The sequence below is a fragment of the Orycteropus afer genome, unplaced genomic scaffold (genome assembly GCF_000298275.1).
Source record: "Orycteropus afer afer isolate SDZICR_OR568_19922 unplaced genomic scaffold, OryAfe1.0 scaffold00145, whole genome shotgun sequence".
In the NCBI taxonomy this organism is placed as follows: domain Eukaryota; kingdom Metazoa; phylum Chordata; class Mammalia; order Tubulidentata; family Orycteropodidae; genus Orycteropus; species Orycteropus afer.
Window position 1 is genome coordinate 117,876 of NW_006921732.1, and position 9,676 is coordinate 127,551.

Here is a 9,676-nt window from a genome sequence, read left to right on the forward strand (position 1 = left end):
TGGCAACCCAAGGAGGGGTCGCTATGAGTTGGGTCCGACTTGATGGCACATAACAACAACAACAACAACAATATTGGCATAAATAGACTATCAAGCATAACCCAAAATGTACAAAGAGCAGAAGAGAAACTAGATGAATGGCACCTTCTAAAAATTAAATTTTTATGTGCTTCCAAAAACTTCTCCAAAAGAGTCAAAAGAGAACCTACAGATTGGGAAAAAATATTTGGCAATGACACATCTAACAAGGGACTTCTCTCTAAAATGTATAGAAAACTCAAACACCCCAACAACAAAAAGACAAATAATCTAATTTAAAAATGGCAGAAGACATGAATGGAGACTTCACCAAAGAGGACATTCAGGCAGCCAACAAACACATGAAGAAATGTTCATGGTCATTAGCCATTAGAGAGATGCAAATCAAAACAACAATGAGATACCATCTTGCCCCAGCCCTACTAGCAAAGTTCAACAAGACAGAAAATAATAAATGCTGGCGAGGATGTAGAGAGATTGGGACTCTCATTCACTGCTGGTGGAACTATAAAATGATACAACCACTGTGGAAAGCAGTATGGCAATTCCTTAAAAAGGCTGGAATTAGAAATACCATTTGATCCAGCAATCCAATTGCTAGGTATATATCCTAAAAAGTGAGAGCCAGGACGAGAATAGATACATGCACTCCCATGTCCATCACCACACTATTTACAACAGCAAAAAGATGGAAACAACATCGGTGCCCATCAACAGATGGATAACCAAACTATGGTACATACACATAATGGAATACCATGCAACCCTAAAGAATAATGTAGAATTTGAAAAATACCATATTATGTGGATGAACTTGGAGGACATTATGCTGAGTGAAATAAGTCAATAACAGAAGGACAAATATTTTATTAGACCATTACTGTAAAAAGTCAAGGAAAGGTTTATATATAGAAGAAAATTTTCTTTGTTGGTTACCAGGAGAGGGGAGATAACACTGCTAGATAGGTAGAAACAAGTATTAATTTGAATGAAGGGAAGGGCTATGTACCAAATGTGAGTGATCAGCATAGTGACACTGAGGAAGAGGAAGACATAGAGAGGTGCATGTAGGTACAGACAACAAAGATGAACCCTTTTGCACATACAGTATTGCATTGTCAGTAATGCAAACATTGGTCTACGAGTGGATAGATGGGTCGACAGGCTGAACAATTAGATTAGGTATGTCCATACAGGGGGGAGTGCACCCATGACTATGTATAGGATTGGCAGACAATGTTTCTAAAGTGTATTTGTATGTTCTGTAAGAATTTCCAGGTACACAGTAGAGCTGACAAGGGACAAGGTTACAGTCACTTCTTGGCCACACCCAGCTACCCAGATCAAGCAAGTAGTTGGACCTGTGGGCTCAAGACCATGGTTCCAGGGGACATCAAGCTCAATTGTCATAACACACTACACAAAAACACTGTTCCACATCCTACTTTGGCGAGTAGAGACTGGGATCTTAAAAGCTTACAAGTGGCTATTTAGATGCAAAGATGGGCCTATCCTTGTCCAGAGCAAAGAGGAATGAAGAAAATCAAAGGCGCATGGAAACAATTAGCCCAAGGGACTGGTACACCATGCTATTCTCAGCCTATATGACTATGAGACCCAAAGAACTAGATGGTGCCCAGCTACCATTGTTAACCACTCAGAAGGGAATCTATGTAGGAGATCCTGGATAGAGTGGGAGAACAATGTGGAACAAAACTCAAAAAAAAAAAAAGGACCAGGTTTGCTGGTCTGATAGAGCCTGGTAAACCCGCTGAGACTATGGCCCCTAGCTGCCCTTCAAGTCTGGAATTGAACCCACTCCTGTGGCTTCCAGCCAAACAAAAGACACACATATGAGCTGAACATTTACATTTTGCAGATACACTCCTTGGAGAGATCAATCATGAGAGAATAAAAGGGCTTTATGAACAGGGCGACAGCTTAGTGGGCAGGAGTGCACGAGATGGAAAGACACAGGGAAGAGGAGGGGCTATGGAGAAGAAGTGGGAGGAGAGCTGTTGCATTGTGGGAGATTACAGTCAATGTCATGAGACAAAGTATTTGTGAACTGCAGTATGGAAGATGAATTTGCTCTGTAAACTTTCACCCAAATCACAATAAAATTAAAAGAAAAAAAAAAAAAGACTTATGGAGCCTCTGAGGCTGAATGAATCCCTAAACTTATTGTCCTGATATAATCTTTAAATCTTAAACCAAAAAATAGCCTCTGAAGTCTTCTTAAAACCAAACAGTAGTTTAGCTTAACCAGTAAAACATGTCTGCCTTGAGCATTACACTCTTTTAAGAACTATCTATATGTGATCAAATTGAAACAGTAACTTGAAAGATTAGATAGGAACTTAAGGGGGCAGGTGAGTTTATATTAATGAGGGAGGAAAAACTGAGAAAGGGAAGGTGAGAATGGTTTCACAACTGAAAGAATATAATTTGTACATATATAAATTGTACATATAGAAACTGATGACTTGGTATGTGTTTGCTGTACATATTCTCAATTAAAACAACAAAAATAAATAAATAAATTTTAAAAAGTTTTTCCTCAAGAACTGTTGTAATGCCAGGCTAATGCTGGAATTGACCCAGAGTTATCCAGAAACTGCTAGATGAAAGCTGGCAGAAAGCACAGAGGGCCAGAACTGGCCAAGAAAAGCTGCAGTAAGCGACAGAGACAGAGAGAACGTGCCTGACCTAATCTGACCTAAAGACATATCTACTGAGAGAAGGGGAGAGAGAAAGAAACATCTGCTAACATCTAGTCCACGGTATGCCAACAAAATGATAACAAAATCGAGATAAGTAATTTGGGAAGGGTTTTAGACATAAGTGTTTTCCTCTCCCATGATGCTATAAAATAGGGTAATCATATGGGTGCAGGAGACCAGTTCACCTCAACTCTGTTCCTCAAATCTGTTTACTGTTTGCTTTCTAGAATTAATCTGTTCTTGTTGTTTACTGTTTAAATAATAATAATACTGACTTTCAATTGCCAACACTGTGTCTTGTGTGTATGACCCAACTGGATCAGATAGTAGAGTCCTCAGCCCAGTAATATTTTGAGTGCTTGTAACTGTGAACAACTGGTGTGTGTTTAGGTACACAGTTTATACAGTCACCAGACCTCACTCTAGGTATATACCCAAAAGACTTGAAAGGAGAGACCTCACGGCCAACACTTAGTTTATTGTTCTGCTGTCAGTGTCTTGAAATTCTTAATAATTTTTTAACAATGGCCCCTGTATTTTCATTTTGCCCTGGGCTCTACAAATTATGTAGTCAGTCCTGCTCAGCAAGAAAGGTGCTCAATAAATGCTTGTTAAACTGCATTGCCTGTCTCAATTCATCACTTCCGCAGTTGTATTAATGATAAACTCAATTACTCTCAAACCCTCTTCTTTTGCTCAAGCTCTGATGATTCTCTAACTTGACTAACTTTGAAGCAATTTGTCCTTCATCATCCTAAAGCTGTTGCCTTGGTCCAATCCCTCCTGAAAACCTCTCACTAGGATAAGGTATGTGTGTGTGAGAGAGAGAGAGACAGAGACAGAGAGACAGAGAGAGACAGAGACAGAGATCCAAACAACAAAGGACAATTTGGGAACACTGCTTTAAGACTCTACACAAGAGTTTTTTGTACCAAGAAATTTTAGCACTGATTATGACTATTTTTAGAGTATACAACACTATTAGTAAGTTCAAGGCTATAAAAAGAACAAGGGTATTGTTCTTGGTGATCTGGACGTGTAAGACCAAACTGAGTATTTACTTCATTACTGAGCCAGATTTGTCTGTGAAGCAGAAAATATTCATAGCTGCTCATCAAAGATGCTGCAATTCCCAGTCCACATGTCACATAACTACTCCTAAACACATTGTTTTCATAATTACCAGACAAATACAGCCCTTCATTTGGTTTGGTTCATCTAAAGTGGGTTGTCAGATTAAACAAATGCTCCTATCTGTTATATATATGTATATTATATATAAACACATATACACGCATGTATATATATATATACACACAGTTCAAGGCTGGGATTCAGCTTTTCCATGACAGCTTTTTAGCACAGAGTGGACTGGGGTACAGGGTTTTTGCAGCTTTCTGACCCAAGTGGAAAGTAGCAGCCCCCTAACCACTGGCGTCTGTGCTGATTTTGAACCATGATTCTGTGAGTGACAACAAAATGTCCTCATTGGTAGCCATACCAAGCAGACTCAAAACAAAATCCCAGAGCCAGCAGAGATATATGTATATATATCTGTGTGTGTGTTATGACAGTATGAGCCCTCACTTGGTTCCCATCATCTTATTGTTCCTTTCCAGTAGCTATATGTCTATAAGGAGCTCTAGCCAGATATTCTGTGGCTCAAATAAGAAAATTCCCAATGTAATTAGCCCATGTATGCACTTGTACATCAAGGTTTTTGCCTTAGAAAGGCCCCTACCTTCTTAACTGCCTTGATTGCAACCTTCAAAGACAAGGGCTTGCCTTAATTTAGACAGCGTCTTCTCCCTTGGCAGGATTGAAGTCTTTCTCTGAATACAAAGTAGTGGAAAATAGGACCCTGTTTCTGAATGGCAGATTTTTTTATCCAAAATATATATCTGCCTGTCTAAATTTCCTGATATTTCCCAGGCCACATACTAGGACATACTACATTTATATTAGTTGCATATTACAGAAGCAGAACCTATATTTCAAAACCAGGTGTTTTAGACTCAGACTAACTTGGACTCAAAATCAAGCTTCACCCATTATCTGTCATGTGACCCTGAACAAAGAACTTAATCTTTTTAAATTTTAATTAGTTCAACCATAAAAATGGCCGTATTAGTTAAGGTAATGCTTGCTGCGATAGCATTCTTAATTAGATGGGTCAAAGTGAGAGAGGCGAAGGGAAGAATTACATTAGGAACTCAGCCCTACTTATTCAGGCACCTAGGCTAACTAACAGAAGCTCTGCCAACTCTATAGACATCACACATGCTTCCAAACCTGTGTGGAATGTCAATATTCAGGCAGTAGATAAGGTAAAGAGGAGGACCACATGTGTATATGTGTATATGTGTATTTTTTTTTTCAACTTTTTTTCGTTGTGATCTGGGTGAAATTTTACAGGGCAAATTTGTTTTCCATTCAAAAATTCACAAACATTTTCTTTTTTTTGTGACATTCACTGCAATCCCCACAATGTAACAGCATTTTTCTCACTTCCTCCCTGTGTTTATTGTTTCCATTCATCCTTATTTCCTATCTATTCCTGCTTTCTGAGTTTTATCCCTAGGAAAACGCTGCCCTTTTGACCTTGTACAGTTGCTTGTTCTAATAACTGTATACCTCTCTAATGTTATTCTTCATCTTATAGGCCTCTCTAGTGTTTAGCTGAAGTTGAGCCATGGAGGTGAATTTAGTTCTAGGCTTGAAGGGTGTCTAAGGGTCATGGGCTTGGGGGTTCCACCAGTCTCTATAAGACTAGTTAGCCTTTTTTTTTTTTTTTTTTTTTGTAAGATATTCAGTGTTGTTCCACATTTTACTTCCACTCTATCTGGGAGCTCCTACTGTGATCCCTTTCAGAGCAGTTGGTGGTGATAGCCAGACATCATCTAGTCTTCTGGTCAGGGTCTTGTTAGCTGGGGTCAACATGCTCCATTACTCCTTTGGACTAATTGTTTCTTTGCATCTTTGATTTTCTTCATTCTTATTTGCTTCAGATGGGAGAGACCAATAGTTGCACCTTAGATGGTGACTTACAAGTTTTTAAAACGCCAGTCACTACTCATCAGAGTAGGATGGAGAACTGTCTTTGTAGACTGTGTTATGCCAATTGATATTAGTATCCCCCCAAGACTATGGTACTGAGCCCCCAAATCCAGCAATTCATTCCCTCTAGGTGTTTAGTTACAGGTAAGAAGTTTTTATAACTTTGCCTCCTGTATGCTGTACTATATTCATGGGTATATTTGCAGCACATGTAAATACATATGAAGAAATACCCTCTGTCAAACCTACATATATTAGTGTATGTAGTCCCACTCACCTTCTCATCCCAGTTCAGCTTGAGTGTCTATCTATGCATCCACTCACAGATTATTGTTATTACTGTTATCGCAAAACTATGCATTAATAGTATTTACCTTTGTTGCCTTTAACTCATGTGGGAGATTTTTAAGAGCCAGGTTGGGAAGAGACACACATTTTTAATAATATCCTATGAACTAGAACTCAATCACATGGCCATACTTGTCTATAAAGGAAGCCCATAAATATCTTGCTTGCCAAAAGTGAGTAAGACTTGAAGAACTTAGTGATTAAGATCAAAGACTACAGCTTTCAGTATGGCTTACACCTCTTCAGAAAGAAAACAAAAATCCTCATAAGTAGACCAATAAACAACATCCTGATAAACAGAGAAAAGACTGAAGTTGTCAAGGATTTCATTTTACTTGGATCCATAATCAATAATTAATTGAATCAGCAGTCAAGAAATCAAATGTCGGGAGAGGAAGATGGTGTCATACCTGTAGCCCACGTGTTTGTTCCCTCTAGCATTTTAATTCCTAAAAAACTAGGTGTGGCAATTTGAAGCAGGGATTCTGGAGCTGTGAACAGCTCAGTAAGTTACAGGGTGACAAATTTAGTGGAGAAGTAGGAAAAGAAAAAAAAAGAGTAAACAGCCAGGAAAAATAAACGAACCTGCCCATCTGATGGGGAGATGGAGAAAGCAAAGAAGCAGAAAACTCATTACCAGGACAGGGGATAGCCATGGAGAAAAAAAAGGGGTGGAGGGGCACCATGGAAGCCACGGCGGCTTTGGGGACTCACACTACCCACACCAAGAGCTTCTGATGATAAATAACTTTGGAAACAGCTGAGTAAATGGATAACATTTCTGAGAAACAGAGCAGAAACCCCTGTGGCTCAGGCCACTGAGTTGAGAGTGGAAAGAGGGAAAGGAGGAAATTCACTATAGGTAGGTGGGCCCTGGTATGAGCTCACAGTGCAAGGCTGGGATTCAGCTCTTCCATGACAGAGCACAGAGTGGACTGGGGTACAGGGTTTTTGCAGCTTTTTGACCCAAGTGGAAAGTAGCAGCCCCCTAACCACTGGCATCTGTGCTGATTTTGAACCGTGGTTCTGTAAGTGACAACAAAATGTCTCCATTGGTAGCCATCCCAAGCAGACTCAAAACAAAATCTGAGAGCCAGCAGCAACTATGGAAATGCAGAAAGTAGGTACTCACTACTGGCACCTTTTCTTTTTTTCTTTTTCTCTTCTTTCTCTTTTTTCCCCTTCTCCCTTGCCTCACCCAATAGAAGAATCACATTAAGCCACCACAAAACATGTTCATCCCAACTCCAAATCCCCTTTACAACAAACAGAAACCTGCGTCCACATTCCCAACAGTAATGCCATCAACACAAAGAAAACTTCAGAGCAACCCAGCAAACATGAATTAATAACCAAAAAAATAAAATACACCAGCTCCACCCTTGCAAATATATTTAAACATAAAATCAAAGCCAAACAAATCAATACACAACTAACAGTTACAGACAACAACTTCAAAATGTCTAGGAAACAACAAACAACCTCAAATCAAATAAAAAACAGGACAAGACAACAGAAATAAAATGCCAGACTAAAAACTCATTTAACATGGAATAAGAACAGGCAATAGAATTATCTGAGATGGAATTTAGAAGATATGTATATAGAACTCAACCAGAGCTCAAAGAAACCACAAACAGAATCAAGAAGAAAACAGACAGTACCCTGGAAGAATTGAGGAAAACCATTCAAGAACAAAATAACAAGATTAATACATAATCAGAACTCATACAAAAACAGCAGTTAGAAATCCAGAAGATAAACACTAAAATTAAAGAGTTAGACAACAGTGTGGAAGGACAAAAGAGTAGTCCAGAACTGGCTGAAGAATCCATTTCCCAACTAGAAGATAAATCCCACCACACCAGCCTGTATGAAGAAAAATCAGAACAAAGATTTAGGAGAAATGAAGAGAACCTAAAAGTTACATGGGATGGCATGAAAAGAAACAACATATGCCCCAGTGGAATACCAGAACAAGAGAAGGCATTAAAAACCACTGAGAAAATTGTCAAAGACTGGCTAACAGAAAATTTCCCCATATTATGAAGGAAGAAAATATATCTTTCCAAGAAGCTCAACAAACCATACAGGATAGATCCCAAGAGAAAGTCACCAAGACATATCATAAGCAAACTCTCCAAAACCAAAGAGAAAGAAAAATCTTGCAAGCAGCCTGGGGAAAAAAAAGAAATGATACCTACAATGGATGAGAAATTAGGCTAAGTTCTGATGACTCACACGCAGGCAAGAAGGCAATGCGATGACATATATAAAACACTGAAGGAAAAGAACTTCCAACCAAGAATTCTATATCCAACCAAATTATCCACCAAATATGTGGGTGAAATCAAGACGTTCTCAGACAAACAGAAATTAAAGGATTTTGTGAAAACAAAACCAACCCTATAAGAAATGCTTAAGGAAGTCCTTGCAATAGAGAACCCACATCAGAGAAAAAGAAATTAAAATCAGGATACTTGTCATCAACACTTAAAAAACAATCAGAAATAGATGCTCAGCATAAGCTCATAAAATATTGTACATGAAGAAACAAGGGAGTCAATCTGCAGACAACACCAGCAACAAAGCAAATAGAGGGAATAAAAGTTATAATTACAAAACTTACAAATGAAGAGGACAGGACAATGTCCTTATAGAACAGACTGTTCCAAAATTAAAGAGACAAGAATTCACTCAGGATAACCACAGAGAAAATTAACAAGCCCTCTAAGCAAACCCAGAAAGAAGGAAAACCATATGGGCTTAGGAAGCACAAAGCCAACATTAAAGAAGAAAAGAGAGGAACCACTTGATAACAAAATGAACTCAGCACAGAAAAGTATTTGGACCAAGGTAATCTCCAATAACACAGCAAAAAAACACAATAGAATGACAGCAATCAATTCATACCTGTCACTAATTACACTCAATATGAACGGACTAAATGCACTAGTCAAGAGAAAGAGAGTGGCAGACTGGATAAGAAAAGAAGACCCATCGATATGCTGTCTACAAGAGATGCACCTTAGACTCAAAGATAAAAACAAATGAAAAGTTAAGGGTTGGAAAAAATATATACCAAGCCAATGGTAACCAAAAAAGAGGAGTGGCAATATTAACTTCTGATAAAATAGACTTCAAGGTGAAAAACAGCATTAGGGACAAAAAAAGAACACTATATGATGCTAAAGGGTCAATTGACCAAGAAGACATTTGTGATAGTTGGAGCTGTGTGTCAACTTGGCTGGACCCCAGTTCTGTGTGGTTGTTCCCATGATGGGATCAGATGACTGTGTTCTGTGTAGCCAATCTGCCCAAGGGGAGTTTCCCTAGGGGTGTGGCCTGCTTCCAGGATATTCAGAGACATCCTGGGAAGAGAGACATTTCTTCTGTGGATCAGGACTCTGGTGTGCAGCCTACAACTTTCCATGAGTGAGCAGCCCACCGTTCGGCCTGGAGATCTTGGATTTGTCTTTCATTGGAGTCAACAGCCAGTGTACTGCCTG